The following is a 12497-nucleotide window of genomic DNA, read 5'->3' as shown; positions in this document are numbered from 1 at the left end:
CTTATTTTATTTATTTATGGTTTAGTTTGGTTACACCGATGGTGGCGACGCGGCTCAAGCAATGAACGGACACTTAAGAGCTCCATTCTAAAATTATAATGAAGACAGTCATCCTTCAGACTTCAGGACGATTTGCACTACCAGTGTACGTGACCGATATGAAATTGTCAATGCTTGGCAATCTATTCCAAGGTGAATTCCTTGCCATAAACTGATCGCAGTTTCTTGCACTCATTCATAAAATCATTTATGACACTCACTGCTACTTCAAGGTTAAACATGCCTTATTCTACTTCTCCTACTCTGACTGTTAAGAAACAATGAGCCCATATAGGCACTCTTTCAAAATGCACTGAAATACAAGAAATAAATGTACGATCTTTGCCAAAAGTAACTAGTCAACGATGTTTGTTTCTTAACCATGTAGCAAAGCACTTATGGCGCCCCTTAAGCTCTTAAAAGTGCGTAAGGCAAGGAGAACCTTTTTGGTCTATAGGGGTGCTGTAAGGGTTCCACTACATAGCTAAGAAGCAAACCCTGTTGCATAGTAAATTTTGACAAAGACTGTACATATAAAGAGTACATGTGCCAAATCCATCCATAGTCAACTGCTGTTAATCTTACAGGAGTTCATTCAATGTGTCATTCCATTCAATCGTAATCAAAGGCCACAATGGGCACGAATTAGTTTCCAAAGAAAAAAGTTTGTTCAATCAATCTGGTTTGTGCCGCCGCGGTGGCTCAGTGGTTATGGTGCTCGGCTGCTGACCTGAAAGATGCGGGTTCGATCCCGGATTTCTTTGGAGGAGAAATTCTAGAGGCCCGTGTACTGTGTGATGTCAGTGCACGTTAAAGAACCCCAGGTGGTCGAAATTTCCGGAGCCCTTCACTACGGCGTCTCTCATAGCCTGAGTCGCTTTGGGACGTTAAACCCCATAAAACCAAAACCAAACCAATCTGGTTTGTGCCAAGGTCCATAGAGCTATATATATATATATATATTTTTTTTTTCAAATTTACACGGTGAAGCAGGCCAAGAAATTTTCCAAGGCAGCTGATGCAATAGCACCTATCCCACGTGCATTCCATGGCCAGGTAAAAAAAAACCCTACCAGCTATACTTTTAAATTTCTAGCTTCCCACCTGACTGAAAATATCACTAAAGCTATTTCTCTACATGTTACAGTAGAGTCTCAAAAGTATGAACCTCAGAGCATCGCGGAAAATATTTGCATCATCCAAAACGACCAAAATCTGCACGCGCAAGCATTAACGCATATCTGTTTACCTGACATGATTTATTTACGGACAAGAGCCATAGCTCATAACGGGCCACAACGCAAATGGTGATCACGACGTCGACGATAAACAGGCCACACTCACTCGCATAGTCAGCAATGTGTGGGCCGTGCACAGCCACTGACTGGTCCCAGTGCGTACAACATGACAGGAGATTGCGGAGTGAGTGATGTGCGGGCCATGCTTATAGTGTTTGAGGGTGCGGTCACGGCTCATGAATTCACACCATCTGCAGTGGCATGGAAGAGCGTTCAAAACATTTGAAATTCTGAACATTGTACACAATGTACTCAGATAAGAGAACTTTACAAACTTGTATCACCCCAAAATTCTTAACAATGTATCATTGAGATTCTACAGTATTTACGTCTTGCTTGCCTCATAGGGATATAACATTGTGGCATGGTCTTAGCAAACAATGAGTGTTGTGCTCAGTGCTCCTCAATCTTGAATGATTGTTTATAGAATGCTAAAGCCAGATGCCAAGCTTGCAAGTAGACAACCATAAAGGAGTATTTCAGATGAACAAATTCACAGTTTAATGCAGATTCTGAGACATCATTTGAATGTAATCTGAACTGTACGTGGGCGTCTGCTTGGCTCACTATGATCATCATCAGCCTGACTACACCCACTGCAGGGCAAAGGCCTCTCCCATGTCTCTCCAATTAACCCTGTCCTTCGCCAGTTGAGCCACAATACCCGCAAACTTCTTAATCTCATCCGCCCACCTAACTTTCTGCCGGCCCTTGCTACGCTTGCCTTCTCTTGGAATCCACTCCGTTACCCTTAAGGATGAGTGGTTATCTTGCCTTCGCATTACATACCCTACCCAAGCCCATTTCTTCCTCTTGATTTCGAATAGGATGTCATTAATCCTCGTTTGTTCCCTCACCCACTCCACCCGCTTCTGATCTCTTAACGTTACACCTATCACTCTTCTTTCCATAGCTTGCTGTACCCGCCGCCATGGCTCAGTGGTTACGGCACTCGGCTGCTGACCCGAAAGACGTGGGTTCAATCCCAGCTGCGGCGGCTGAATTTCGATGAAGGCAAAATTCTAGAGGCCCGTATACTGTGCGATGTCAGTGCACGTTAAAGAACCCCAGGTGGTCGAAATTTCCGGAGCCCTTCACTACGGCGTCCCTCATAGCCTGAGTTGCTTTGCGATGTTAAACTCCAATAAACCAAACCAAACCATAGCTTGCTGCGTTGTCCTTAACCTAAACTGAACCCTCTTTGTTAGCCTCCACGTTTCTGCCCCATAGGTGAGTACTGGTAAGATACAACTGTTGTATACTTTTGTCTTGAGGGATTTTGGTATACTGCCATTCATGATCTGAGAGAACCTGCCATATGCGCTCCACCCCATTCATATTCTTCAAGTTATTCCCCTCTCATGATTCAGATCAGCGGTCACTACCTGCCCCAAATAAACATATTCTCTTACTACTTCCAGCACCTCGCCACCAATTGCGAACTGCTGTTCTCTTGCTAGACTGTTGAATATTACTTTGGTTTTCTGCATGTTAATTTTTATCCCCACCGTTCTGCTCTGCCAGTCTAACTCATTGATCATGCTTTGCAGGTCATGTTAGCCTGAGTCGCTTTGGGACGTTAAACCCCATAAACCAACCAACCATCATGTCCAGAGTGACTTAGCAAGGCAATGTCATCAGCGGATCGCAGATTACTTGAGTATTCTATGTGTAGTGATAATAGGCTGCCATCTTTTGGCTATAACTGCAGGCAACAGATGCCCAGAGGTTGCCAAAAAACAAAAGTCAGTATCGACAAAAGCAAGCAGGAAGCTACTTGTATCATAGACACCATGCGTGTGCAGAAAAAGAAAATGTCATTCGGGGCAGCCAAGAGTTGGATGCAGTGATGAGATTGGGGAACCTGCTGGAAAAACATGGTCATAAAAGGAGCAAAATGGGAATAACTAGAGGCCATTGGGAGGGGAATAGTGAGCTGAACTTGGCTGATAATGACAATAAAGATGGTTGAGCGATGCAATCAAAAGTAGAAGCTTCCAACATTCATACAAAATAATGCAAACTGCCTCCCTTTTATGATACACGTCTGTTACAGAGCTTTCTGTATGTGAGTGAATGAGAAGTGTGCTAAGCTATAATTAACAAGCTCCTTTTTCCTGACCTTAAAACTGACAAATCTGATAGTGCTGCACTTACAAGTCATTTTTTTTAATCAAGAAGTACTACACAGTAAAAAGCAGAACTCCCGTAAAGATATGGCAGCCCCTCAAGTAGTCAACATTGCTGGGCATGTGAGCTAGCATGTGCACAGCTATATCAATATGGCTCTCACACCCAACTCCCCCATAAGCTATGGTATGAAAACCCTACATCAGAACTTCATGAGACTTAAACTTGGGGGGTGTTTTGAACATTTTGACTTGACAGTCGCATCACAGTCCCCTCTCTCGGCCATAACATACTGTTTTTCAAGAATACCGAGTGGAACCATTTTAAAACAATGAAAACAGCCAACTGAAACCAAAACTCAGAGTCGATGGCCAGGCATGATGCTTTAGCGATTCGGCGATGACGTCATAAACACTGTTTGAAAAACACATGCATTCAATGGCTGCACTAGCAACCAAAAAGAGTTGGTGCTTACATAAAATGCCTAAGATAACCTAATACAAGCCTCAAAACTTTGTTACTGAGATGCACAGCAGATACTATGATGTGGGAATGTTTCTGGTGTCGAAAATGTAGTGCTGCCCATACAAATCATTTGAACTGAGGCCACGGAAATAGCAAGCTAAAAAATCAATTTGCACCAAAATGAAATGTTGCATGGCTGCCAAACTTGGTGGAAGTAATCAGGAGTGGGAGAAAAATTTTCAGTATAAGTTTAGATAGAATCTGTTAACCTCTCAAAACCCCCCGAAGAAGTTAAGTGATACAGAAAATAACAAATTTCAATTAGAGTGTCCAGCCCTAAGCAATATCTGCCTTAAAACAAATGTAGAGACACTAAGTTAATGCCAACTTCTAGCTACAGCACTGCGAACAAACGAATGCAAAATCCAGTGCAACAAAGTTCAGTGCAACAGCCCATACTCAGCTCACGAATTGCTTTTAGGCAACATTAGGATCAGCTGCAAATCTGATATAAAGAACATTGCAAACCCTAAAACAGATGGCAATAAAATATGCTGCCAAATAAGCGAAACATGTGCCCTCAAAAAGCTTAGTGATAAAAGAAATGTTGACTTTTTTTCCTAAGTATATTTCATTGTAGACAAATTTGCCACACAAGATCAGTTGGAGTTCCCTAGATTAAATTGCTTGGTGTAAGACTATACTGAGAGGTCAAAGAACAGTGAAAATCAGCACAGATGAAATTTAGCAGAAATCTCTTTTAACTACTTCCTCATAGCCAATTCACCAGGAGGAACTACTTGAGACCGACTGCACTTCTACAACAGGTCACAGCATTTCTGTAACCACACAGCAAATAATGCTGAAGGCATGATCCAAACAGGCACACCAGCTTCATCATGAACTTCCTACTTAAGCAACTAAAACAAGAGCAATTGGCAATTTTCTTTCATTTGCACACAGCCTGCACATGTGAACCAGCTATCCCACCTATGCAGAAATGGTTGCAGTAATCTCGGGCTGTTATGAATTATCACTACAGCACACAATACATCACTTTAGGGCCAATCAGAACATCAAAAAATCTGTGACACAAATAGCCTCGTTTACACGAACCCGACAGCAGCGGGTAGAGTCAGGGGATCGAGTTGAGCAAGGTCAGCCCAACTCAATGACTGCGTGTTTACACGAATTCGATTTTAGCGAGCCGGGACCGGTTCAACTGAAGCGACATGAAGTGTTGAGCAGCACAGTGGGAAAGGGCAGTGGCAGCCTCCAAGATTGCGACACGACACCGCTGTCTCGCAGGCGCAACAGCGCAAGCGAAAAACAGGTTCGCGTTTATCCTCTCCCCTCCCGCTAACCAGACTCTTTGACTCGATGCTTTTAGAAAGGCAGGTCAAGCGAGTTAACCTACCCCCTGCAGGTGAGTTAACTTATTTTACTCGACGTGACAGCGTTTACATGAACCCGACAATGGTTTTTTTACCCAACAAGCAAACTCAACTCAACTCTATCGAGTTCATGTAAACAGGCCTAATGTGATTCTAGCCCTGTTAAATCTGCTCATATGTCCAAGGTCGCCCCAACTGAATATGGCAATGCAAAAGTTTTTCTCTCAACAGTCTAACGTCACCAGTCTCTGGACAACTTGGGAGATAACCCTACTTCAGGGCCTCACTGTTATGTACACAAGAACGTCCTTGTCACGACAGTGTTAGTGTTACTTCTCAAGGCTTACATGCTCTTGGCCCAAGTTCCGCACAGAGTAGGTGTGCACGCTTCAACCTTTGCAACCCCAACCCCATAGACAGCCATGACATGTCACAATCGGCTTCGAAGTCTTCACTTATGAAGTAGTTCTTAGCTTGTCAATCTACTTCAACAAAACCAGTTTCACGAAAAACTTAAACACGTGCACAAATGATGGCCAAGTGAGGATACCACAATTTGGATGACATGATGCACAAAAGCTGCCTTAGTAATTATGGCTGAAAACTGCATCTGTGTATATATCAAAACAATCTTTTTTTTTTGTAGCAGTGCAACTGGCCTTCCTGATGCAGTCATCTCAAAGCTTGAAGTATGAACCGCTCTTTTTGTTTCCTAGTTTCTTTGTGGTTTACGGTTTGGTTTGCGATAACATCCCAATGTGATTCGGGCTATGAGAGACGCTCTAGTGGAGGGCTGCAGATAATTTCGACCACGGGTTCCTTAGCGTGCACTGACATTGCATAGTACGCGGGCCTCTAGCATTTCACCTCCATCGAACTGCGACCGCTGCAGCCGGGATCAAACCTGCGTCTTTCGGTTCAGCAGCCGAGCACCTTAACTACAGAGCCACCGCTGCAGCAGTTGTTTTGTGTTCCAAATGCAGGTGACACTATGGCAGGTGCAAGGCAGAGTTAGCAAATAACACAAAACTGTCTTTGAAAGGCATTGATGTCGGTCTTTCTAAAAGTGTTAGAATTTCTACTCCCACTCCCTTGAGCAAATAACAAAGGCCTGTAGGACAGCACTCTAGCAACAAATATAGCGGTTTCACAAGCTTGCCTTCAGATATGTTCTACAGTAATAGTATGTGACAGAGCAGAATGTATCATGTGGCCATCTTGAACTTTCTTTTCGCTAGCTGTGTCTGAAACCTGAGCTTCCAGAAAAGGGTTACAGCGCCGAAACAGACAACACACACAAAGCTAGACCCGCGCCTGTACCATCTAGCTTTCTGTGTGTTGTCTGTTTCGGCGCTGTAACCCTTTTCTGGAAACATGCACCAACTAGCCCCCCAACAAGTATTACTCAGAAACCGGAGCTGTTCCAAAGCAGGCATGTTACATCGTAAAAGTTTGTTAATTCAAACCCAACAGGAGTGCCAATGCAGTTTGAATTTTAACGGAAGTTCGAACCAATGAAGGTGAACAGAATATGTGGTACATTGCAATTGAGAAGCAGTTAGTGAGATTGCCCTACTTTCTTGTTCTAAAATATTTTGACACCACCTTTTTTTCTTCCTGGAAGGCAACGGCCAACTACTTCTGTTCTAAAGCCTGAACCTATCAGAAGGCCTTTTCTTCGCCTTCAAAACTGCAGAGGTGGGCGGTGTTCAACGTGTACGATCTTGCGCAGCGGAGGGCCACACTGGAGACGTTAAGGGTGTGCGACAGCCTGTGAGCACGCTCGCAAGGCTTGAAAACCGAGCAATGTGCTACCGTCCTGAGACTGTTTACTTCTTGATCAAAATTACTTCACAACTCGCAAATTCATACCTGCAAGTAGTAGAGGTTACAAGACTATTTAAGTCAAAAAGAAAAAGACGTCAGGACAGGCTGCAAATATATGCGGCCCGATTCTCCAGCCTTCCGACACCAAGTAGCAAACTGCAAAACCAATGAGTGCGCTTTTTGGTGATCTCTTGCTTCTATACTGCACTGGCATCAACTTTATGTATGGTTTCAGTCTTCTCTAGAAGCATTTCGGAGCGGTAATTACCGCAGATAGACGACATACCTAAATTACTAAACCGTGGCACACCGCATAAGTTGACCACTATGGCTGCAGCCAGTCCCACGGAAACGATGCACAGCAAGCATCAGTGAAAGCTCCAATTTGTTTGTTTCGCCTACGACCACGTGGTTTCGGTTTTGGAGTGCTGGAGACCATAGAGTTTCTTAATACTACCTAGAGAGAAAGCTGGCACCCCTGTCTGTGCAAGTTTCTTAAAGAGCTCTTCATCCACTGCAGGAATGCTGGGAAGACGATGTTTCTTATTTGACTTGGCTAGTGCTGGGCCGAAAATATAATTCTACCTCGGCATTGGCAGCTGTGCCATGAGGCTGCACTACAGTGCTCTACAGTCTCGGGCAGTGTGTCATCTGTGCTGGGGAGCAATGGAGGAGGCGAGGCCGCCACAGCGATGACAGGCGTGTCGGACACCCATAGGCAGCTGCTAGTAACAGGAGCACCAAGGAATGCGGTAACCACTGCTTGACCAGCTTGCAGAGAAGAGCGCAAAGCCATGCCACGCGCTGACAGTGAAGAATTTGTATTTCGCTGTTCTGCACGTTGCTTCGCCGTGTGTTGCATTCTCCTGGTGTATTGCAGAACAGCAGAGAAGGGACTTTGAGTGACACTGAAGTTGACACTTCATCTTGCACAGTACCTTTGCTCACCGTGCAGTATTAAACATCTGCTTACACTGAAACTTAGCCAAGTCAAACTAAAGAATTTGTATAGAATTGTGAGGCAATTTAATGGAAACAATGATGACCCAACCCTGACACAGTTTTTTGTTGCAGTGAACGCACTCCCTTTTTATAACCTAGCACAGCCCCCCAAAACTGGAAACCGCAACTCCAACGTTATAAATTCATTGCTTGAACAAAATGGAACGGCACCCATTGAATGTCGTGCAAACCCTATTGATGCACTAGATAAGCTGGTTAATAAAGAAAGACTAGATGATGCAGAAACTGCTTTGAATTTTCTTCCTCCTGAAGACCACCCAGACTACACTGTGACTGCATTTCATGCAATCTGTGAGCCTTTTCGTGTGAAGCATGTTCACTTTTTTTGTTGCACAGTACTGCAAACTGTACAGGGGAGCAGAGACCTTGCCAGGCGTTAAAGGCTTTTTGCCTGAGCTTCCTCTTTCTTTGCTAGGAAAGAAAGAAAATATAGTCTTTGATTTGATTTCAAAAGAGTTGAAGCCGTCTTGTGCACTATGTTGCTAGGTGTGCAGCCCGTAAGGCGCTACAGAAAACAAGTTGCAGCCTTTGTGCTAAATGCCCAACGATTATCAAGGTGGCCGCAAACAGCAACTTAGAAATGAGTTCAATGAGCAATTTTATTGTGGCGGCCTACTGTATAGGTCTGGTGCGAAGTTAATCACCACACTGGAAGATTTATTTACTATTTTTTTTAGTTCCAGAAAGATTAGTGCTGCAAGTATGTTGGATTATGCTTCCTTTCTGCATGGTGGCCACCTTCCAATGGTTGGCTGTCCTACCCATGGTAGTGATTCTCTACCTGCGAACCGTTGCATTTCATGTCCTCCTCAGGTTCCAATTATACAATAAATCTGAATCATGACAGTAACTCCCAGCAAGAATGACTGAAGCACCTTGAGTTGAAGAGGTGCAACCAAGTGTGATATACGTAGCCTGCCAAGGCTCTGTTCTGCATGCTGTGCCGTGATATTTAACTTAAACAATAAATGCCTACACCAAGACTCTTCGTTTTTGCACAATGCACGAACTCTTCTAATACTGCGAAAATGTCCAAGAGGTATGCTATTCAGTCCAGTTAATAAGCTTCACGAGTTTCGAAATGCTGCAGGCTTCAAATAGCCCCCTCCATGCAACAAATTTACCCGCTTGTGTGCAGTAGGCTCACATTGGCTTGGAAACACGAGATCCAGCTAGCACACGCCAAGTGCGACCTGTACTTTGTTTAGCTTGTGGTTAACAGTCGTTACAAGTGCACATCACCAGTAATAATATTTTTGTAATTAGTATTATCAGTGCCCTACTGCTGCCCACTGCACGAAACAATGCATTAAAGTTGAAATGTTACAACTCCATAGGAAAATGTGCCATCAACAACCAGCAATTATCTCAACATGCTCACCATGCATATATACAATGTACCGGCATTGATGGCACATACTGCAGCAACGCAGAGGATGGCTCATGGAGCACACCTGTTACACGAAGCGCCCCCCTGGGCAGTAGTGAAGCAGTCATCACAAAAAAAACCTTCTTCTGCCACCACGACACATTGCGCAACACTCTGGAGCACTGTACTTGCGCCTCTCCATGATGAATAGAGTAACTGCAAAACATTCAGAATACCACAATCCTCCTCTTCCCACCACCGGATTTGGAAGCTTCTTGGCTTCCCCTTACGATCCCAGCATTAAAATCGCATCTGTGGTGTCCTGTGTACCTGCTTCGCTTTCGCAACATCGTTATTATAAGGGATCACTTTAACTTCTGCATACTGCCACAGCTAACTTCGGAGATTACGTGAGGAGACACTCGGAATAAATGGCAAACAATAATTTCCGTAACTTGCTAAAGCAACACTTTGCGAATGTATGCAGGTCCTAGAGGAAAGCCCGGAGGCTTTGGAAGCCCACACCTCTATTGAATGCCCCCACAATTGATGGTGTTTGCTACTTTGGTAACAATGGCCAGCGGCAGCGATAGTTCTATCAAGCACGACGACACAGAGAAAAGGAATGCGGCACTCTGAAAACTTATTGAGTGACTCTAATGGTGGATTAAGTGCAGCGCTGCCAACTTTTATTAGGCAATATTAAGAAGCCCTATGCCCAGAGATGCTGCAGAGTGCCTGATTTTCTGTATCTCGCCAATGGTCACATCATCCATCGCTCAACAACAGAAGGCAACACAGCAAGTTACTGAAGCCTTTGACACCAGCACTACAAACAAAAGGCCGGAGCAAATCTCGGAGGGCATCTGCCTTCCGTGATCCGTGGTGCTAGGCAGGGTTGATGGATCCTAGACTCAAAAAAGAGCCACAAAAACTAAAATTAGCTAAAGAGTAGCCAACCTGCAATCAAGATGTCGAAAGTAGCCAAAAATGGTACCAAGGCACCACAATAATGTCCCCAGAAGCAGAAACGCCCCAAATTTATATCTGTTGTAGGACACAGGGTAACAGCACCTGTGAGTAACTTGAAAGTGCACAAGCAACGTTGATTAAATTAAAAAAATTAACAGCACAGCAGCGACGCTTGGACCCAAAAATTCATTTGAAAGCAATCAAAAAGTAACCAGAAGAATTCTTTTTATCCTAGCCAGAGCAGAAAGACTATGTTCCTGAGTGACAGACAAGGCTATTTTAATTCCCATATATATATGTATGGCATTCACTGTTTTCTGTCTTTGCAAGAAATTTCTTCAGTCCTCTGTAAGCAAGATTGTGATTTGATGCACATATTGCTTTTGCCTTTTTTCTGCTGCGATCATTTTGTTTTTCCTACTTTCTATTGCAAAAACAGGCAGTTTGCCAAATGCAAGTATTCAAGGCATCGAAAGAAAAAACAGCCTCAGTCCATGTTTTCCAGATCACATGGTTCGCTTTTCAGACATTTACTGGGGCACTTAGGGCACCCTTGAAGCTCTTAGTCTCTGTAAGATAAAGATAATCTCTGTCTTCACCTTTTGAAAGCCTTTTGGTTTAAGGTTGCCAGTGCCCTACTAAACGGCTGAAAAAAAAACCCTGTGGCCTTAAAAATCTTAGCCAAGACTCCAGTTCTCAGCACCACACAAGTGGGTTGCTGGGCTAGCATGAGCTGCTGATCCCTAGTCAACTCACTTTGAACAAATAGCATACAGAGGAAACAATGTACACCTGATAGGTAGCAATTCGATTCCTTACTTGCCTGAGGTGTGTTTCAGTGAACGGCGACGGAACATGTTTTAGCGCTAGTTCTAAGGAAACCTACACAGCAGCATCGCGTAACGGACGGAGAAATTTTGGAGTCATGCCAGGGAGGACAAGTTTGACAAACATTTGGTGAACACAGGTGCAACAAATATTTAGTCAAGTTTCGTCAAGGAGATGATCACAGGTCATTTTTTAACAAGGCAGGTACAACAGCAGCAGTACAACAGCATAATGATCTTCATACATAGCATTTTGGAGTACTCAATGTGCTCTAACGATCAGCGAAAAGAGGGGAACTATTTCATTCTTCAGTCCTGATTTAGATTTCAAAACTTGCCAAGTAGCCAAGTTAAAATTTCTGCAGCCAAGAGGCCCCAAAAGTAGCTAATCTAGTGCAAAGTAGCCAAACCTGGCAACCCACGCTGGGGCAGCCTTGCTGCTGTGATAGCTGGCAGGCTGGCTCCGGTGGCCAGCAACCCATGTGACCATGATGCGACTTCCTGTCACAAGCAAATTTTCAGGCAGCCAGTGGGCTGCCCAAGCATGGTAAATCGAAGAGGTCCACAGAGAGAGCCTCCCCCCCCCCCCCCCCCCCACATGCCAATTCCACCCTCTCCATCTATCCTCTGCAGAGGCGGCACAGCCTCGCACGAGCGTTGCGAGATTCACCGCATTCCCAGGCTACCCAGGTGCAGCGGCGCGCAGTCTGAATTATCGGTGAAGCAACCCATTCACATTTGAGATAACGGGCTGTGTTTTACATATACTCAAATCGAGCATGGACGGACCACATCATACAGTTCGAATTATCCAGAAATTCAAATTAATGGAGATCAAATTAATGAGCATTCACTGTATAACAAACTATGCATTCAGAGGTGCAAACGCCAGAGCTAAGGCCCACCAAGTATGGCAAAATCAGCTAGGTTTTAAGTCACAACCTTATTGATCAATAATTTCAGAACATAAACTTGCCAGCTCAATTCTATAAAAATAAAGTATCATGGAAAGTAATAACCTACGAGTTCCCAGCATAAAAATATGCCCTCACTTCAGAAATTAAAATGCTAATACTATTATGCAACAGACAACATTCACTCTAACAAAGCCGTCTACCAAGAAGCTTTATCCATGTGTAAAAAAGAGGTGTTT

This window comes from Amblyomma mixtum, chromosome 3 (assembly GCF_055824585.1).
Source record: "Amblyomma mixtum isolate Tamu chromosome 3, ASM5582458v1, whole genome shotgun sequence".
Lineage (NCBI taxonomy): Eukaryota > Metazoa > Arthropoda > Arachnida > Ixodida > Ixodidae > Amblyomma > Amblyomma mixtum.
The sequence above is the reverse complement of the archived record's forward strand: the minus strand, read 5'-3'. Positions refer to the sequence as shown.